Raw genomic sequence first — 17,257 nt, forward strand, 5'->3', positions numbered from 1 at the left:
TAGGTTCGTCTTTGTTATGGAGAAGTACCCCCATATCAATCTATATTTTCCAAAATGTCCTATGGAGAGAGCGGATGTTGGACAAGGCATTCTATGAAGAGGAGGTTAAAGGGAATGCTTAGCATTTGAACAACAGGTATGTAGATGCTGCACTCTTCTAGTCAAATATCAATAAGACGCCATATTTATCAACAACATCACAAATATTATGGCCTGGATAAGGTAGACAAGGCTCAGTGGTTAGCAGATTTATCTTGTTATGGCCTAAAATCGAGATAAGTTTTTGGGCGATAATTTTGTGAAGGGGTCATATGTAAGAGCTTGTATGGTTGGTATGGAGTCTTACAGACCACAAGGACATGTACATTCCTTGTAGTTTTCTTGTTAGATGTTCTTGTTTTGGCTTCTATAGCAGCTTGTCAATCTTCTGATCTTAAATGCATGATACAGTAGTATGAGCTGTAGATCTGTCTCGGCTTTCCCGGCTCCTCAGTGATCTTGATAAATGAGCTTATGCTTCTGCAACTATTCTATCCATGGATCAACTAATAATCAGAAGCTTGTTCATTTTCAAATGTAGTTCCATTACGGGGTTTTCTTTGCGTACATGAGGTTAAGGGAGCAAGAAATAAGGAATCTTATGTGGATCTCTGAATGTGTGGCGCAAAACCAAAAGTCTAGAGTTCATGACAGTGTTGTTTTCATCTTCTAGGTGATTCTGCAGACTGGGAAAGAAGAAAAGATTGATTTCCTTTGTTTTTTTGGTTCTCTGTGTAAATCTCTCCTTTCTTTTCTTGATTGTTGCAGGTTGCAGAGATTTGGTGCTCCTGCCTTCATGCAACTCTTTGAGAGTTGCATTGGGTAATAAAAGTTATGTAATCTAAGTTTAACTGTTGTGTAAGAATGCCTATATTTTTAAGTTGAAAAATTGCAAATATTGAGATCCATTCAAGATGTTTATGTTTCGACCGAACATTATTCATGGCGAGTAGGCTTTTTAGATTCGATTAAAGCCTTTCTTTGGGCCATTGAGAATATACATTTATGTTGTATTATTGAAAGCTAAAATTAAAGGACTTCTAAGTCTTTATGTATCAGAATACAATTATTTTCTTAGCTGAAGTAAATGAAAATTTCACCCAAGTGATTTGTCTGTTCTTTCATGGTTGGCTTTACAACATATTGGTAACCCGATGGTTTCATACAATGGGGCCTCAAGCAGGTGCGGTGGTGATATGAGTTATTCAAATTAATTTTTTATATCCAACTTCATTTGATTGTGCTTATAGCTAATTAAGTTATGAATTCTTTTTGTGTTAGTGCTCATAGGTGATCAGGCTTTACTATGTTAATGGGACAGATATGTGATTGGATGCAAGATATTTAAGGTACTTAGATCTACTAAGAACTAGTTTAGAACATCAATTTTATGTGTTCGAAAGCATTATGTGATTATTATCTACTACGGAATTTTGTCTTCTCCTTTATTGTGTGAATTTGTTACTTAGATTCTTTGTTTTTGTTTAGTTAGTCTAAAGTATTTAGTATGTATGGTTTTGCAATGCATGGTTCCATAAGCTCTAAATGGAAGGAGCACTCATTAAATTAGGAGTGATGGTTCGAATCACTCGATCTGGATCCAATTATTATCTTAAAAAACAAATAAAAAAATAATTTATTTTAGATAATTTGGTAGCAACTAAGTTTAGAGCATTAGAATTTAGGAATGCTATATGAGTGCATTTTAGCTTTATTGTCTTTATTCAGTTACTTAATTGTGTCTTTTTTTGAAATTTTTTGTACCAGTTGGGCGATCAGATGCTATTATGACTAATGAAGAATACTTGGGTGGATGCTCTTCAAATTAGAAGTTTATGGACTTTTGTTGATTTTGCTAAGTTAGTTTTTAAGAAATTTGCCTAAATAGGTTGATATTTGTGGAAATTTTGTAAGACGGTGTATTGGCAAAGACTTGTATGGTTGTGTGAAATATTTTTACAGTGTATGATTTGATTGAATGAAATTAATATATTTTGTTATGATCATTGCGAATTGATATGGGGTTGTTGTGTTTATCTACGTAAGTTGCATTAGGTACAATCTGCAAATAAAAAAGATACAAAATTGTGCAAATAAAAAAGCACTATTTTGCCATGGCAAGCTTGAGTAGCTATAAACACCCTTTTTGCAACACTCTAGATGCAGCAGATGACTTCAACCTTTTGCAACAAACAAAGTGTGGCTAAAAGGTTGCCATTTGCGAGGCCTCAAAGGCGTAGGTAAAAGTATACTTTTTGCCATGCTTGATGGTGTTGTTACAAGTTATCTTTTGCAACACTCTTGTAACAACACTAGGCGTTGCTAAAAATTTGAAATATTTTCAATATCAATTAAATTTGAAAAATAGAAGTAGCAACGACCAATGGCGTTGCAAAAGATTGGGAGCTTTTGCAACGCCATACATTGCGTCGCAATTTATCTTTTGTGACCCACTTTTTAGCAGCGCCTTTGCGACGTCCTGTTTGACGTTGCAATTGGTCAATTGCAATGCTTTTAGGACTTTTAGCGACAGTATATGGCACTGCAGAAAACCCCTTCTGTTGTAGTGCTGGCATTGGCGGTACTCACCATCTCCACCATTCACGTCTCCCCCATCATTGCCACCATCACCTCCAACTTCACCGGCCTTCATTGCCATCCTCACTAATATCTGCAACTTCACTTTCATTGGCATTCTCCTCGTAGCTCTATGTAGTAGAATCAATTTCCATATTCCCCCTTTCTACATCCCCTGCCTTTTCCATAAGCTATACAATATAGAAAAGTAAATTTGATTTCAAAAAAGCACAACCTAGCAAAATAATAATTACAAAACAAAAAACTGCAGTTTAGAATTCAAACTCCCCATACTATAAAAACCAGTGTAAATAAAAAATAAGAAAATAATGCATAAATCAAAATTTACATTAAGTTACATTTAGATTTCCAAATGGGGTTCAAACTGACTAATACTCTAAAATGTTAATGTATAACTCAATTTTGTCTTGTAAGCACATAATTAGCCATCAATTTAACATTAAAACCAAAATGTGTAAGGAATAAGAAATGTGTACCAATTATTGATGATGCGAAGAGAGAATGCTACAGAATGAGAGGGAGAGTAGTCACTGGTTATTTGGAATGAGAGTGTTGGTGAGAGAGTGTTTGAGTTTGCCGTAGGAATTGAAGGTTTTGATTTTTGGAGATGGAGAGTCGGTGGTTTTTTGGGTTGGGTTTGTTGTGGGGTGACTTGGGCTTGTGGGTTGGGCTAGGGTCTCCCATCTATTGCAAAACTTTATAGTATGTAACTATTAGTAACATAATGTATAATATAGAGTCATTAAAGACATATGGATCTTGTATGTCGTTCATGGGGGTAAAATATGACAAATATGCTGGAAGTGACAACATAAGTGATTTTAATCCAACCAGTTTTGGTGAGCCTATTAGAACGAACAACAACTGTTGTAGTATGTTACTATTAGTAGCATAATGTATTATATATATATCCATTAAACACATATTTTTTTTGTATGTCGTTCATGACACTAAAATGTAACAGATATGTTGGAAGTGACAACATAATTCATTTTAATCTAACCAGAGATCAGTAGAAGAACCAAGAGAATTCGGATTCTAGCTAGACAAATTTTGGTGAGCCTATTGGAACTAATCTAGCACCCACAACCACTTTTGTTTTTGATGGTTGACAACAACTCTTAGAGGAATCAAAATATTCACACATATTGTGTTGTTAGTACTGGAGGATTAGTAATGAGAAATTAGTTATTACCTTGTCAATATAGTGAGAAATACGATTGGAGCTCAGGTAGCAATATGAATATATTCTCAATTAACCTCGTATTCTTTGTAAACACGTCTTACATTCATTAATGCAAACAAGTGCACCCGAGAAGACACAACAACGATGATTTACATCAAACTATGTTATCGATTGTAACATATAGTATTTTATGTTAATTTTTTGTTGCATTAACTTGTTCACCCAGTTTGTTCCAGTTTTACCCTCGCAAATGTGTGGCTAGAAAATGCGCGCACCATTAGTTTCGGTACATCTTGTGCACCGTAGATTTAGCATTTATTTTATATTACTAGTTGGATTTATTGCTTTTAGCAAGTTTTCTAATACCACTTGATGGTGTCAGATATCTTGAAATTTTCAAATGAAGCATAGAAGTTTGCAAGTTGTCTAGAAAGTGAAACATTGTTCTATAACTTCCTCTAACGTTCAATATCAACTTCAGAAAATTGAACACTAATTGTTTGTTTTTCTGAGCCTCTAAATACTGAATGCTATGCTAAATGACCCATCCTCTGAATGTTAAATGCTGATTGCTGAATTCTGAAAAACATGTTTGTTTTTGTTAGAATAACCTGGCTCTGAAGGCTGAATATAAATCATTCGGACAATTTTATTCATGCTATCTATTTTAAACACTAACTTGATTTCTTGTAAAACAAAATATATATTATATTTGAGGTATATATTATATTTGAGGAGGGGAGATGGATTATCGAAGAAAAAAAATGCTAAATAAATTTATTTAAAATATGCTTTCACAAATATATTTTAACGATTTATTTTCATATTTTGTTTACTTTTAGAAAATATATATGTAATTCTATTTTTAACAAAATGGATATCATTCTCCAAAAAAAAACGAAAAAACCCGTGACGCTAACATCAAATTTTGAAGAACCTATTTTGAAGCCATAAAAGTCAAGGTAAGAAAGTAGATAGGTTTTTGAGATTGGGTTTTTAAGAAAGGGCAAAAAGGGACTTCCTTGTTTCAAGTATTAAAATTCAACATTCAAAATAAACTTTAGTGTTGTGAAAACTACTTAAAAAAAACAAACAAGTTTTGAGCCTCTCAATGCTTAAAACTTAAGTTGTGATTGCTGAATTCAAAAAAAACAAACAGCCCCTAAGCAACAAAGTTTGTACAAAATGCCTGTATCTGCACAGTACACCATTGTGTTTCTGAAACTTATTCCTATACCATTTCACGACCATATACGATACGATCACGTAACACCGACGAATTCTAAAATATCATGCTTACATTTAATGCTTTCAACAACCTATGCACACTACCATCACTTTCATCAATTAATTAACAACAGACAGATCATTCATGTGAAGAGATAACAAAAGCAACCCCATACCTATTAATTCCATGCTAAACGCCTACACAGTGTATAATTTGGATTCCTGTTACCTCTAAAAACATACGGTGTTTATTCAAAATGGCTTCAAACACAAAATTCTTTTACAAGAGGTTGAGAAAATATAGTGGATTTGAAGAAGAGGAAGAAAGATTGATTGAGAGGACAACAAGATTATCATGGATTAAAAGGTTTGCGTTGAAGAAGAAGCCAAAGGTTAGAATCCCAGGCCTGAGAAGGTTTTTCAGGAAGAAAAAAGTGCTTTTCACCAATGCTAGATTCTCGGTGGAAAAGATTTTAAACTGGTTCATGGAGAGTAGATCACATTTGGGTGATATATTCGCTGGAAACTATTTCTTCTTGCAGGTCAGTCCTAGTTCTTTGAAGTGTTCTGATAAATCATTTATGGGCCATCATCTCCATGGCTTACCCTCAAGGCACACTCATGGTAGAATTGCTTAAAAATATTAATATAATATTCATACTTTTCCAATAATGTTGTATAATCTTTATGTCTTTATACGTTAATGAAAGGATTGTGTATATCCAATCAAAAACACATGCCTGTATGGATTGCTTATGGTGAAAAATATATAATTCCTGTCTTCTTTTCTTTTCTTAATATTCATCACCTTTGAAACGTTATTGTGGGCTCTCTATCATCTTCTCTCTATCCTTTCTCATAAAATTTGATGAACGCTAACTATGAATGGACTGTGCATTAAACGAATCCAATATCTCATTTTGAAATAACTCGATGCATGTGAAAGATTCCAAATCTCCAAGTTAGTGACAAGGGGCGGTTCAGTGAAGACTATAATATAATATATTTTAATGGCTAATGGCTCTTCAAAAGATATTACCATGTACATCATCTGCCATCAAAGATGGAAAAACAAAACATGGCGGTTCCATCCACCAGAAGGAACAGTTGACGGGAATAATTTGTTCAATACACAAAATCTCATCATCAGCTTGAACAGAATTGGCTTCACTTCCCCAAAGGGTTGCTAGCTAGCAACATGTGAGGCATGGTTCGCTAATGAATTGGCAACAACATTTTTACCTCCCTGTAATTCGTTAGTTTCCACCATTCGTATGATACCAAGTAGCTAGGTTCTGACGTCCTTCAGAATTATATTAAGTTCCACAGGCACACATGTAAGTTGTAACTGGCATTGAAAGGAAGTAAAATGGAAGGTTAACCTCAATAATTGTTCTTTGAATGTGAAGAGAAACAGAAGCTTGAAGTCCAAGTTTTAAATCTCCAGACTCAGCCATATATAGCATCTGTTACTCAGTATTTCTAATTTTGGACGGAATGGTACTGAAGATAATTGAGTCATCCACAAAATGAATTCCCAATCTATCTGTAGACCTAAAGCTCTTGGAGGGCTTGGTCTGAGAGCGGATTCTATGGCCATGAAGTCATGAACTATGCTTATTAGCAAAACAATGTAGTGGGAGACTCCTTACTATAATGCCTCACTCTAGGCCAGAATAATTAGAGCAATTTATCAGCATTGGTGGCCTAGGAGGTACGGTAGAGGTAACAAGCTACCCTCTCATACTTTTTTTTTAAAGAGGGAATTGGAACAGTTTTGACCTCATTAAGAATGGTCTTATGTGGAATATTGGTGATGGAAGTGAAACTTGGTGTGAAATTCAATGATATCTGGGTTTGTGCAGTTGGAAAACCCAGTGTTCTCATTATTGACCAAGTAAACTAGAGCTAATGTTGACCACTTGACCCCATGCTTAGGGTGAGTGCTCTGATGAACCGCAAAAAAGGGTTGGAATGAAAACTAGTAATTCTAATTGTTACCAAGGCCCGTGGTAGAGAGCATCTGAGCTATTCAAGTTAAACCTTCTGTTCTACCTGTTAAGTTAGTGTGGGCTGGAAAGCCCAGATGCAAATTCACTTTCAGATCAGAATTGGATCATTGGGATGGATAAGGATACACCCTACATTACAAAACTGTTGGGAAGATTTGTGTCCTAAACACACTGCCAGAGGCCAACTTTCCCTTCAGAAGGCTTTATCTGAACTGTCTCTCCACTGGGCCACTGCAGATCTCTTGGAATCCAGGAAACTTAATTAGTGGTGATTTTAATACCCATTCTACCAGATGGTTGAAGAAACATCTCCCAATATCTATTTTTAATGTGAATGCGTTGAGAGGAACTAGGTTAACCTCTGATGCACTTATTAGAGTAAGCATGTATAACGTCGATATAACTGTAACTAGGACTTTGTCTGCATCCTTTTAAACCAAAGAGCACTCAGACTGACAATGGAATGCTAACAAGTTTGAAGGTGGGACGCCTTGCAGACAGTGCTCTGTGCTCAGACAGAAAGAAAATCACGATGGGTGAGACGCGCCCAAGCTTTGGATAGTCAAGGGGATAATTCGAACTCAGAACAAACTCTTCCACAAAAAAACTCTATTTCTATCAGTCCAATATCAAAATGAAATTGCAATATCAGTTGATGCCTTGTTTAACTGGGTTACAAGTAATGGAGCTGCAAGAGTGATTATGTGGGGAGAAAAAAGGCACACTTCCAGGAGCGGCATACAGGAGTTTCAAAGCAGAAACAGCACAGGAGGCGGAATCTGTTAGCTGAAGTTGCAGCAATCCGACAACACCAAAATTCTAAATTCAGTAAATTGTACAACTAAGTAAGAATCTTCGGAGGACAGAACTGGAAGCTGGCATAGTAGCTTTTGTTTTAAGCACTCTTGAACAATGTTCAGTATTTAACTCTAGTTGGATTATTCTAAATTAATTTTGTTAATCGTTTTGCATAAACAATAGACAGGCATACACTACGAAGCACCCAAAATATATCCATATTCGATATTAACTGGTGTCCTGTATATAATGCAGTTCGCCGATATATTCTGATTCTGCCATTATAATGTACTGCTGTCTAATGAGTACACTGAGATGATTATCCTACACAACTGAAGAGACCTTTTGAAGATAAATAAGCTTAGAGTATGCGATGACAAAGATATTTCTAATGTAAATAAAATGAAAATCCAGTCACACCATAAATAACATAGAAGTCAGTGCCAGCTTTACTAGATATAGCAGAAGTACAGGTTTCAAAATTGGCACGCCTGCCAAGAACTTGGTTGTTTCTACTTTCTACAATTACTCTTCCTATCGTCCCCTCTCGCACCCAAAATAAACAACAGTTATGTTGGAGCAGCCACAGATTTCCACTCTTCCGATCTATCCCCTACAAAATCAATAACAGACTCAGAACGGGCTCAATCCAACTCTGTACATCAATCTAAACCCAAATAACGGATAAAAAGAAGCACAAAATGTTTTCAAAGGTCATGAAAATTCTAATAATGTTTCTCAAGATTCTCGTATACAATAAGAGTGTGTGGGTGGGGGTGTTTAGATAACTTACAGCGTCTAACTGTCCGCAGGCCATCATCACTTGTTTCTGCAAAAAACCATTTAAGCCTCCTGCTTCTCTCCCCAAACCCTTCCCTCTACAGTGTTTTTCCCACCAGTTTTTCCTTCCTCATAAACCCATCTATTTCCCTTTCCTCTTTTCCTGTAGCAAATTGGTAACAACTTGCAATGCAATGTGAGTGCTTCCACCCACTTCAATACAAAGCCTCTCGTTGCTGCAGCGAGCAAAGGCATCTAGCAATGAAAACTTTGAAATTAAAGGCACCAGTATGGGCCGCGAGGTTTAATAATTAGAGTAAAGTAATAATACTAAGCTGAAATTTACAGATGTTAGTATTTGAATAATAGTACAGCTTTACCAAAAAAAAATCACGACTGTGATAGAAATCTAAGTGCTAAGGATTCCATTAGTGTCTTAAAGGTAAAGGTTAGAATTTAAGTATGGGTATTTGATCAATCACCTGCTATTATACCGTCAAGTCATCAACATTAACCACCTAACTCACTGCTGACTACCACCTAGAAACCCAATCCCCAATTTGCTGATCGCACCATATTATCAACACTATTTTGTGGTTATAAGGCCAAGTCCAATGGTCTACTATCCCATCAAATATGAGTAGAAATATGGTCCAATGGTACACTATGACACCAACCCGTCAACGCTACCTCAATCAATTTACCTACATATCCGTCAAGTTATTGCGGGATGGAACATAAGATATTGTCCTACACGGCATGCGGAATTGATGCCTTAATTCCTACACGCCATTGCTAGTGGCGTGTGGTATATTATGTTGTCCAAATTCTTACACAGCATTATTTATGCTAAAAAAATTCTTATTGAGATGTTTGGAATATCCATACCTTTCCCATTCAATTTATAAGTAGTTTGAGTCCAAACCATAAAACCCACCCAACATAAGAAAGCAAGTCTGAATTGTATAGAGTTCTTTGAAATACACTTGTGAGGAAAATCTGGAATCACCCCATCATCCTCTAGTACGTTCGTAAAACAACTTCACCGTGAACTCATCTTTATCATCTCATAAAAAGAGTTGAAAAAAGAATAAAAAAAAAACCCCTTCCGTAATGTACATCCCACTTGATATATAGCTGTCAGAACATCTACCTAGCTGGCTAACTCCCAATCACAAGACTCTTAAGTGTAACACTCCACTCCACCTCGTGACAAGACCGTTACGAAATCATAGGGTTATAACATATGAAGCAAAACATGGACTAAGAACCTGACATACAAAGGATATATCTCATAGCTCTGTAAGTACAAAAAATTCATAAAGCATAATTCATGCTCAAAACAAAATTCTAAGCAACAAGTCAAAAGATCAGATCAAATAAACGCAGAATGTAACTAAATCAAATTTGGCATCAAGTAAGCACAAACGATACTAAATCTAAACATCCGTCCTGCAGCAATCACCATGCATATAACATGAATCGACAATACACATACATGGAAACGAATATTGTTCAACAAAAACTAACATAAACAGAAATAACAAAGATACGCTACACTTACTATAGAATTCAAAGCTACCTCATAGATAAACCAACAAGATTAAAACCCAAACCATCTTAGCCCAAGACAGAATATGCACCACCATCTCATTTATAATTGAAGATATCTTATCTGAAAACCAAATACTAAACTGGACTACCCTAAACTTGGGGAAATCTCCTCAACATATCTAGAAAGCAGTCATAATATAATCTGCAACACTAAATCTCATGTTGATAGCAGACAATTGGTGCAACACCAATACTCTCCCTCTATGAAGCACCGATACGTCCCTAAGGGTGAAGTATCCGTGTCTGATACGTGTCCGACACGGATACGCCCCGATACGCGTTCAATACGTGTCAGATACTCGATTTGGAGTATCCGATTTTATAATTAATTTTTTAATTTCCGACACGCGGGGGACAGTAATCTCACACATACAAGAAATTTTTTTGGAACTTCAACAAAAAAAAAACAAGTGAAATAAAATCCAAGTTAAAAAGAGATGCAAGAGAAGAAAGATGAAGAAATCCAAGTTAATGTGTTTGAATTGGTCATTTTATGAAGTAGAATTGTCATTTTAATTTGAATTTGGTGAAAAATGCTCAATTATATAATATTTATATATATATATATATTATTCAAACGTGTCCATGACATATCCGTGTCCTATATTTTTGAAAAATGTTGTATCCGCGTATCCGTGTCGTGTCTTGTCCGTGTCGCGTATCGGTATCCGTGCTTCCTAGGTCTCCCTAATAATTATATTGGATTACTTATAGGGGTTTTCACAAATCTAAGAGCATGTCGGACTGGGTAAAAGATTCAACGAAAAACTAACTGTGGAAAAGTGGTTCCTTCGTAGACTGGATAAGAAATAGGAACATTCAAATTAATTAGAATTGACAAGATAGAATTCTTGGTCCTTGTCAAGCATGAATATTGCCTAAGCCAATGCCAACTAGCTCAACCCAAGCAAAGATTGTGTTTAAACTTTAAACCAGTATACATGACACTTGGGTTGAGAATGGTGAAACCATTGGCCGGCCAACATACTTCGTGGTTTAAGTTTATCAATTGAGGCGTCCTAACAATTAAAAAGTGATGTGATTTGTGTGACCAGATTGGTCCAGCCTAGGCATCAATTAATTATTGCGACATATCTTTACTTTCTATTTTCGTTTTATTTGATTTTTCTAGAATTTTGATTTATTTGGAAAGCTTATTAGGGTTTTCTTTTGCTTGGAGATTAAGAAACTTATGTCTTAAGGCCACTAGAGCCTCATTTTTTCAGTAGTTATTTTTGAACAATAAAGAGTTGTTCTTTAGTTAGCCTTTTTCATGGCTTTGTTTCAAATTAAATCACTTCCGCATCTATGATTTCTACCAAAAAGTACTGGTAAGATATATGTTTAGAGACCCTACAGATAGGATTCAATCCGTACATATATCTTCTATATCATACTAGCAAGAGCAGCAGGATAACGCACTAATACTGTTGTGAATTTTATTATATTGGAGCATAGGCAACTCCTATTACCTAATATTGTACTCTTCACATTTTTCCTTTATCTCTAACGTTTGATCTCATCTTCCTTTGTTATTTTAATTCTTCACCTATGTTACCTTTGCATTGACAGCTGTGTTGTTTCTAATTCCTAATTATTGATGCCAACCATGAACAATTTCCATAATACTTATAATAAGCACAGATCTTTACCAAATAAAATTTCAAATGAATCATATAAGCACTGAATGATACTACTCTAAACATCCTCCCTACATCAATCACCATGTAGACAAATAATGTTCAACAAAAGCTAACATTAACATAAACATCCAGTAAAAACATGTTACACTTATTATAGAATTCAACACCTTATTTATATATTAAAAACATAGCTCCTAAAACAAATAAAAAAGATAAACCACACCATCTTACCCCAATGTCCCATCACCGACAAGCATCTCATTTATAATCAAAAGAAGGCATCGTTGCAGCCGGGGTATCAAAACTATCGAAAACCTCCTCATATTTTTTCTCCCCACCCTCTTTCTCTTCCTTCTTCTTCCTCCCAAACATTCCTCCAGCACCAAACCACCCGGCCTTCTCCTTCTCCACAGGGCCGGCCCTGAGGACAGTCTACACAGGCAGCTGGCTGGGGCCCAATATTAAGACCCCCATGGCTGAAAGCAGTTGTGGTCCATTATACCATATTTGGCCCAACATAAATCATTAGACCATAGTTGTGGGCTGAAAGCAGTTGTGGCCAATATTTTAGAGAGTCGGCCCAACATAAATCATTAAACGTGGCCCAACAACAAAACCCCATCGATACTAAACTTGAGAGTCTTGTTCTCCACGACTGAGTTACTGACGACTCCGATTCTGACTTCTCCTCTCAAGTCTCAATCTCTCGACTCTCGACTCTCGGTCTCTGCAATTCTTTAAGGCTGAGTTCTCTAACTTGTACGGTCTCCACTCCTCTCTCTTTTAACAGTATACCTGCAAGGCTGCAACTCCCAAGTAAGCAGTAGTTTCTTGTTTACTACTTTAATTAATTGATACATATTAATTCCTTAAAACTTTAATCATACTTATTTCAGTTATTTGCAAAGTAAGTATTTTTTAATACTATTCTATGGTTCTATTTAATTCCCTTTTCTTTTAGTTTGAGTCTTTGAGATTACTAGACATTAATAGCTACTGTTTTGTATGTATTTTGTGTGTAAGCCACTAAGCTGGGGTTGTGGTGATTTTTTAATTAATCATATCATTGTTTGATTGTTGGTGAATTTTAATTGTCAGTCTGTCATCATGCCTCCGAAACCTCCGACTAGAAAGTATCTTTCTGGCTCTGAGAAAAGGAAAAAGAAGCAAAGATTAGATAATGCTGCTCAATCCCAAAGCGGAGATATACTAAAAAATTTTGGTAACAAAGAACAAGTAGAAAGTTCAAGTGAAACAGTAGTGGTTGACGTCGAACAAAGGAATGACGATGATAATGGAGAGCATGAACTGAACGAAGATGTTGAAGCTTTAGTGAATGAAGATGTTGAACCTTTGGTGAATGATAATGACGAGCCTTTAGTGAATGACGATCTCGATCAAGATACAAATTATAATACAGAATATGTACCTGTCCACTATTTTGATCCAGCAAATTGGGACAATATTGATCAAAATCTTAGAGATTTACTTGTTGAAAAGGGTCCTATAAGAATTACTGATGTTGATCTTCCTAGAAATCACCTTGGCAGACATTTCTCTTCGAAGCATTACACTCGAATAATGCCAAATGGATTTAAAAAAGATAGAACTTGGCTCGTATATTCTGTTTCTTTGGACAGGGTCTTTTGTTTTTGTTGTAAGTTGTTCAAGCGACACACGAACACTTCTCAATTGGATAGTGAAGGGTATTGTGACTGGCATAACCTAAGTAGAAGGCTTTCAGAGCATCAATCATCTCCAGAGCATCTTCTTTATTGGAATAGTTGGTATGAACTAAATAAGAGACTTGACAAGAATGAAATAATTGACAAAAAAATACAAGAAAAAATCAGCAAAAAGAGGGAACATTGGAGACAAGTGTTACTACGAATACTTGCTTTAGTGAAAGCACTTGCTAAAAGTAATTTGGCTTTTCGTGGGAAGAATGAGAAGATTTATGATGAGAATAATGGGATTTTTTTAAGTTTAATCGAAATGATTCTTTGAATTTGATCCAAGATCTTGAAAAAGAGCACATTCGAGCAAGATTCAAAGTAAAGAAATCCATTATCATTATCTTAGCCACAAGATTCAAAATAAGTTGATAGAGTTGTTAGCAAGTGAGGTGAAGAAAGTCATTGTCCAGAAAATCAAGGAAGCCAGGTACTTTTCATTGTCCAGAAAATCAAGGAAGCCAGGTACTTTTCAGTAATACTTGATTGTACACCGGATATTAGTCATGAAGAACAAATGTCACTTGTGATTCGATTTGTAGATGTTACATCAAGTTGTCCAAAGGTTGAAGAGTTTTTTTTAGGATTTTTGAATGTGGATGACACATCAGGATTGGGCCTCTTTGATACACTCAAAAATGTTTTGAACGCTCTTGACCTTGATATTGGTGATATAAGAGGGTGGGGTTATGACAATGGATCTAATATGAAAGGAAAACACAAAGGAGTTCAAAGTAGACTACTTGAAATAAACCCTAGAGCCTTTATACACCCATGTGTGGTCATCATAGTCCGAATCTTGCTCTTTGTGATATGGCTAGCTCTTGTTCAAGAGCTATATCTTTTTTGGAGTGGTTCAGCGAATCTATTCATTATTTTCGTCTTCCACAAAGAGGTGGAAAGTGTTTAAAGATCATGTGAAAGATGTGAAGCCCAAGTCAAGTCTCCCGCTAAAGTCGTTTGTCGACAAAGAACATTTGGGAGAGTCAGCGTGAAGCGTTGTTAGATGCGGTTAGACATCAAGCTCCGAAAATAAGAGATGCATTGGTTTACTTGGCTGAAAATAGTGACGATCCTAAAACAAAGAGTGAAGCTGAGTCACTAGCGATACATGAAATTGAGAGTTTTGAGTTTTTGCTTGCCATGGTAATTTGGCATTATTTACTTTTTGCTGTTAACTCTGTTAGCAAAAACTTTCAAACTGAAGACATGCAGATTGATGTGGCCATACATGAAATGAAAAGACTTATTTCTATTTTTGAGAAGTATAGAGAAACCGGATTCGAAGAAGTCATGACAGAAGCTAGGGATATTGCAACTATGATGGAAATTCAACCAGTTTTTCGTGAAAGGCGGATCATTCGTAGAAAAAAAACAGTTTGATGAGAACATGACGAGAACAGTTTGTGAAGAAGTGACACAATCAGCTAAAGAATCATTTCGAGTTAACTACTTTTTATTCATAGTAGACCAAGCTCTTTCTTCATTCAAGAATAGATTTGAGCAGTTCGAAGTGTATGAGAAATTTTTTGGGTTCTTGTTTGAGTTTGAGAAGTTAAAAGTTGCATATATAAATAGTTTAAAGACTTCTTGCATTAAAATTGAAGAGTTTTTGAAACATGACGGTGTTTCTGATATTGACGGGATAGATTTATTTTCAGAGTTAAGAATCATGAGAGAACTTTTACCAGATAACACAAAGAAAGCAATGGACGTATTAAATCATTTGAAGTCACGGGATAACTATTTTCCAAATGCTTAGGTTGCATACAAAATTTTGTTGACTATACCGCCATCACGCATTTTTTGAGAAAGAAGTTTTTCAAAGCTGAAGTTGATCAAATCTTACCTTCGATCGAGCATGTCTCAAGAAAGATTAAATGGATTAACTATGTTATCTATTGAAAAGTCTTTAGTAGAAAAACTTGATTATGAAGACTTAATTAGTGATTTCGCAGCTAGAAATGTAAGAAGACTAGCTTTTCAGTAGTGTTTAGTTTTTGTAATTGAATTTTGGTGTGAATTTATTGATGTTAAGCACACATTTGATTTCGTAAGAGTACGAAGGAATTTGGACTTAATTTTTTATCAAATAAGAAAAAAAAAATTGGCTTATGTATTTTTCATCATTTATTGGCAGAGGCCACACTTTAGGATCTCGCCTAGGGCCCCCCAAAACTCAGGGCCGCCCCTGCTTCTCCACCTCCTTGGACATTGGCATAGTCTGATAAGGATTATTCTCAATAGGCATATTCTGCGGGTTGGGTGCAAATAACATGTTCAAAGCAATTCCAGCACCTTCAATTAAAGCTAAAAGCACCCCACCAACAACAGCCGACTTCCCGGAAACTTTAAGTCCTTGTCTCATTTGTAAAAAACCACCCGTTGCTGCCCCAGCCGCAATCGAATTCCAATCTTCTTTATTTCTTAAGTAAACCATAGTACAATCGAAACATGAAAACAGACCCATACTGCGAAACTACCACCTGTAAGTGGAGCAGACATTCTTGCTGTTTGGAAACCACCGGATAGACGGTCACCTAGTGGGGAGTTTTTTGCACCTTTAATGAAATGGAATACCGAGCCACCTACGCAACCCATGCTAAAGGCTCCACCTAGATCGTCTAGGATTCTGTCTGGGCATGGTTCTCGGCTGTTTTCTGTGTGGCCGACTGACATCTTTTTTTTTCTGGTGAGAGAATATGAGACCTACTACTAAAAACCCTCGGTGTCAATTCTATTTTGTTTGGAGTCGGTGTGTTTTTTTAAGTAGGGCAGGTAATTGGGTCGGGTACGGGTTGTAGATATTTAAACCGACTTTGGTTTGGGTTTGGGTCCAGTTGAAAGTTTATGACCGGTTAAATGTTTACTGTTACGTGGTTCAGCCCCGGCACAAAAACATCTTTTATGGCAACCATTTTTATCCCATTAGTATTTTCATTTAGCAATGATTTTGAACCTTTTAATGTATTCAGTAAACAACTTAGACGTTAAGTTCATTTAGCAAGTCTTTTCAACAGGTTAATGCATTACTTCAATAAATGGAAAGATGAAAGAGAGGTACAAAAATAACCGTCTTGAATTCTTGAAGGTGTGAGAGAGAGAAGGTTCTACTTCTCTATGGATTTTATTTGGTTTGTAACTTATTCATGGTTATGATTTAGTTGTTATATATATATATATGATATTGACAGCTAATAGTATGTTAAAAATTTGTAAAATAATTGGAAATCGGATCCGACCGATTTTGAAATCACGTATCAAATCTAGTTTTGAAAAAAATAGAATTTTCGGAAAAATGTGGCACTGCTCCAAGTGAAAGTTAAACTAGCTTATATTGTGCGACAACCTTATAGTCCTAGTAAATATGATGATTGAGAATGGTAGCTCACTGCACAATGCGCATGATACCTACTGTAATTGATGTCGAGGAAAACTTAGAACCTGTCCTTTAATGAGCTATTAAGGAGTTGATGAATTATATAGTAGTCGATCAGCAAAGCAGGTGGTACACTGCACCCAAGAACTTTGTCTATCTTGTTTAGTTCATATATATGCATCATTTGATTATTGGTTCACAACACATTCCATTCCACTTTTGACATTTTCATCTGAGACAGAAATGTA

The 17,257-nt window shown here is 35.8% G+C and overlaps 1 long non-coding RNA gene and 1 pseudogene across 3 annotated transcripts; one reads left to right on the forward strand and one right to left on the reverse strand.

The window, feature by feature from the left end:
• The first annotated feature begins 28 nt into the window (after window positions 1–28).
• On the forward strand, window positions 29–935 carry LOC147497042 (uncharacterized). 2 transcript variants are annotated; one of them, XR_015196691.1, is made up of 3 exons: window positions 29–136; window positions 581–712; window positions 808–935. It is a non-coding gene; the product is annotated as an uncharacterized LOC147497042 (long non-coding RNA). The 2 variants fall into 2 exon arrangements; XR_015196690.1 differs by having other exon boundaries at window positions 581–935.
• A 7,294-nt stretch (window positions 936–8,229) lies between these two features.
• LOC147497043 (mitochondrial import inner membrane translocase subunit TIM17-2 pseudogene) lies at window positions 8,230–17,257 on the reverse strand (annotated as a pseudogene). The gene is made up of 5 exons (XR_015196795.1): window positions 15,817–17,257; window positions 12,693–12,738; window positions 12,129–12,329; window positions 8,654–8,895; window positions 8,230–8,473 (listed from the first exon to the last, which is right to left on the reverse strand). The product of XR_015196795.1 is annotated as a mitochondrial import inner membrane translocase subunit TIM17-2 pseudogene (transcript).

Source organism: Coptis chinensis, chromosome 5 (genome assembly GCF_015680905.1).
Source record: "Coptis chinensis isolate HL-2020 chromosome 5, ASM1568090v1, whole genome shotgun sequence".
NCBI lineage: Eukaryota > Viridiplantae > Streptophyta > Magnoliopsida > Ranunculales > Ranunculaceae > Coptis > Coptis chinensis.